This window comes from Mus pahari, chromosome 22 (assembly GCF_900095145.1).
Source record: "Mus pahari chromosome 22, PAHARI_EIJ_v1.1, whole genome shotgun sequence".
Classification (NCBI taxonomy): Eukaryota; Metazoa; Chordata; class Mammalia; order Rodentia; family Muridae; genus Mus; species Mus pahari.
The window spans coordinates 49,780,423-49,784,720 of NC_034611.1; the positions used below are offsets into that span (position 1 = coordinate 49,780,423).

Below are 4,298 nucleotides of genomic sequence, written 5' to 3' on the forward strand. Positions count from 1 at the left end.
TAGCTCTGGCTGTCCTGGAACTCACTTGGTAGACCAGGCTAGCCTCGAACTCAGAAATCTGCCTGCCTCTGCCTCCCGAGTGCTGGGATTAAAGGCCTGCGCCACCAGGCCCGGCTGCTGTCTTTTTTTTTGTTGTTGTTTTGAGGCAGGGTCTCCTGACCCAGCATCCAGAGTGCTAAGGTTGAAGGTGTAAGCCTGAATATAAATATTATCAATTAAGCTATAATATGCCTAATTACGCCATCCATCTTCAAAGGAATTTAATAAAATTAATTTCAGGGCTAGAGAGATGGCTCAGCAGTTAAAGAGCATTGACTGCTCTTCCAGAGGACCCAGGATCAAATCCCAGCATGGCAGCTCATGACTGCCTGTAACTCCAGTTTCAGGGAACCCCACACCTTCACACAGACATATATGCAAGCAAAACACTAATGCACCTTAAACATAAAATTACTTTTTAAACCTAGTTTTAGAATTGAAAACCTGCTAGAACCATAACATATTCAAATATGATAGACCAAAAGGAAACTTATCTACAGATAAATAAACTTGAATACTAAGATCCTATCATCTCTTCTATGTTATAATCAAATCAGTCTCTCCAACATAATTCCTAGTCTGTTTAGGCCAGCAACAAAAGTTTTTGAAAACGTTTCCTTCAGTTGTTGAGAGCTTTTGGTGCCACTTCTAGGAATTTGGCATTTGTCACTGGGATCAGACCAGGAAGTGGGCTCAGATAAGAGTATCAGAAGCAGTGGCCACGGGGCTTTGCTGAATGCTTTGCTTGATTACTACCTTATGTGATTTGCTTACTACTTCTCTTGATTATTCTGTCTTTGATCTAAGAACTGACCATGTTTTTTGGATGTACCTAGAATGATATAAAAGCAGACTGGGAAAAAGATAAAGCTGCTTCAGCCTCGCTGACTGACTGAGCTGGCTTGGTTGTTCAGCTGCCTGCAAGTCTGTCTATGCACCATGTGCATGGGGAGGCCAGAAGAGTGTGTGGGATCCCTTGGGACTGGAGTTACAAATGGGAGCTACCATGTGGGTGCTGGCATCATAAGACCAGACACTGCTCTTACCCACTGAGCCATCTCTCCAGTTGCCGTAATAAAAACTTTTTAGCCAAGAGAATGACAACTAAAACCCCAAGGCATGCCCAGGAAACTGTAAGGAGCAGGAATTCTAAGCGTCTGGTCTTTGAGCATAGGAGAAGGTCACCTTAGCCAGTGTGGTCCTGCGAGAACCCCATCCCACCTGCCACACCGAGGGAGTCAGCAGATAGCATCACTGTTAATAAAGGGCAGGTGCAGTCAGCGCACATGCTCACAACTAACACAAGGAAAATGCATTTACAGCTAATTTACATTCTGCAAAATCAGCTGAGTTGCAAGTTGACATGGAAGCTGTATTTTGGGTTCTTTTTCCCCTTTCTTAGGAAAACTGAGGGCTGACTTGGAGTCTCAGCACTGTGGCACCGTCTGCCGCTCACTCAACACTCAACACAGGGTTTTTAATAGGATAGAATTAATGTTAAGAACTTTAAATACTAAGAAGTGCATTTTGTTGTCCAAATAATTTTTTTTAATTCTAATTAAATTTAATTCTAACTGGATAGTCTAGTCTCTTCTGAACACACTGACCCTTAAAATTGGGAAAATGCCCCATCTATAAAATGCTTTCCCCCAAAATCTCATTACTCATCAATTCAGCAGAATTCTGCTGGAGACACACTGCCTAGAATAAAAATGGCCAGCACCCCAGCAGACAAAAAAGTTTTGTTTTCACCCAACTTTTAGGGAAGAAAAAAAAAGAGCAAATCTTCAGAAAACAGACTTCTCACGACTCCATTTACTTAGCAAAACCCCAGAGCCCAGAATGAACCCTCCATCTGTTGACCTTACCTGGTGGGTCACCGAGGCTGCAGCGCGCCAGCTCTGCCTCACTTGTTTTCCCAAGCTGCTTGCTGAGCTTTCCAGAAGGGTTAAAGTGGCCAGCGGAAGGCCTTCCTTTAGCTTGCCAGCTTTTCTCTTAACACTCTCCTTTGCCCATCTGTCCTTTCCCCTACCCAGTAAGCCCTTAGCTTACTGCCAACCACGAGACTTTTTCAGCAAATGAAAGCAAAAATCTCTAGCAAACTAACCAAGTGCCTGGTCCACTTTTTAAAACCATATAAAGCACAACATGTCATACAAAGACAAATCACGAACAAGTAAGGCACAGTATTCCCTTCAATCTCTAAAAACCTAAAATGTATGTAAATTCAACTCAACAGTACAAGAACATATTTTGGAAATATTTTTCTTTCAGTCCTTGAAAATTGCGAGTTTTATTAATTTTAATTACCTAGGTTCAGATCACACTATTAAGGTAATCAAGACTTTGCTGAGTCTTTGACCCAAAAAATTTCCTCCAAAAATAAAAATAACCAAAATGTGGTTCCTACAGTGTTCGCCACGATGCTCGGACATAGACTGACCATAATATGTGGCACTTTAGAAAAACAAAACAAAGCAGAAACCCTTAACCCGCTCCTTTATTTCTACTGTTGTTTATTGCAAAACAGTCGTTCCTCCAGGGGAAGATGGGACCGCTGTCTCTTACCACCGCACCCCACAGCTCCTCGCACGAAGCCTGGAAGTGGCCATTCAATAAATGCCTACTAAACACTTTTGTCTAACAAGTTGGGGCATTCCCAAACGCTGACTCCACCCCTGTTGTCGGCCGCTGGCTCCCGACTCCAGACAGCTTATGGCCTTGCTCTGATGAAACGAAACCTCCTCGTTCAGGAGGACCCAGGGCAGGAGCAAGAGAGCCACTCGCCTCCATCCGGCAGGGCAGCCGCTCCTCGGCTCATCCCGCCAGGATGCAGATCCCGAGCGCGGGTTCTCACAGCATCCCGAGAGGCTCCTTGTCCAGCAGGAGATCTGCAGGGCACTAGTCCCTGCCCCACCCCGCACAGCCAGCCAGCCGGGCGTCGGGACACAGGGGACGCCTGCGCACAAGAACTGAGCTACCACCCGCCTGGCCCCGCCGAGGCGAAGGGTAACAATACCCCTCAGCAGTAAGACAGGCTGGACAGGCGGCCCCGGTAGGGCTGCGCGCTCCCCGATGCCTCGGCGCGCTCCCGGTGCTCATCCGCCGGCACGTGAGCGCGCCCCGCGCGCGCGCGCGCCCAGGCCACTCTAGCTGATAGGGTCGCCTCACCTGAGCCGGGCTCCGCCCCCCTTCTCCTCGCAGGAGGAGGCGATGGCCCTCCTCCGCTCGGACGGACCCTGAGGAAGGAGGCGGGAAGGTCCAGACTGGCTTCCCCGGCAGTGACTTCCGCCCGCCCCGCCCCTCGCTCCCGGCTCTTTCAGCCGGTTCGCGCGGTTCTTTGAGAACCCGGCGGAGGCCAACAGTAAACGGATGTGAGGTATCCATGTCACCGCCCCCACAGGCCTCCAATGGCCAATCAGAGGGAGGGCGGGGCCACGGTAGGCGTGACGTCCTGAAAATCTGACCAATCCGCAATCCCAGGACCCCGGCTGTGTTTACTACCACAGCATCCCTGAGCGCTCTGACCAATCCCAATTTGCCTTACAGCACGTAAAATTGTTCTCAAAGGCCTTTGAAGGCGGGACTTATCACTTAGCAACACCAGGTTTGGCCTGTAGAAAAGCTACTTTATATCACGTCCAATCAGAACTCAGCATGAATAAGGAAAGCTAGTGTTTTCCGTCTACTTGAGCCAATCGCAATGACTACTTCCAGCCTTGAGTCCCTCCATTGGCTCGAGCTGACGACTTTCCTACCTTCCTGGGGCAGTGACCCGGAGTGTGAAGGGCAGGGGACTTCCTCTGCCTGCGAGCTGGAGGTTACCTCTAACTTGTAGGTTTGGGAAAAGATGGAAACGAAACCCCAAGAAGCCGCGTGAGTGGAATGGAACCCAAAGGCAAACTTCACAATGAGTAGGAAATGCCGCCGGTCTAATGGTGGTTGGGCGGATCGTCGCCCGCATCGCGTCTTGGTTGCCCAGACGTCCAGCGTAGCAATGGGAGGGTCGGAACTCAGAGTCCGAGGTGTGCCCACCACGCCATCGGCTCCAGAATCAAGTTTACAGTCGCCACCGCCTTAAAACTTCAGGGCTCAGCCCTCTTAGCAATGCCACAAGAGTCTGCTGGACCGGGTGGGAAAGAGGAAGGCCCGGCTGCCGCCTTGGCCTCCCGGTAGTTTCCTGCTCGGGGTACACCACCGAGCAGTAAAATCAAGATATGTGTTCTAGTTAGCGTTTCTGTTGCTTTGATAAAACTGAC

The 4,298-nt window shown here is 49.2% G+C and overlaps 1 protein-coding gene across 2 annotated transcripts in view; it reads right to left on the bottom strand.

The window, feature by feature from the left end:
* The window catches only part of Zbtb5 (zinc finger and BTB domain containing 5), a 21,881-nt gene extending 18,482 nt beyond the window's left edge, over nt 1–3,399 (bottom strand). The window contains exon 1 of one of the 2 annotated variants that reach the window (XM_021222082.2): nt 1,908–3,399. The gene's annotated coding sequence lies outside the window, so the exon portion shown is untranslated. The remainder of the gene's footprint in view (nt 1–1,907) is intronic. The other variant, XM_021222083.2, reaches the window with a different exon arrangement.
* Nucleotides 3,400–4,298: the final 899 nt, after the last annotated feature.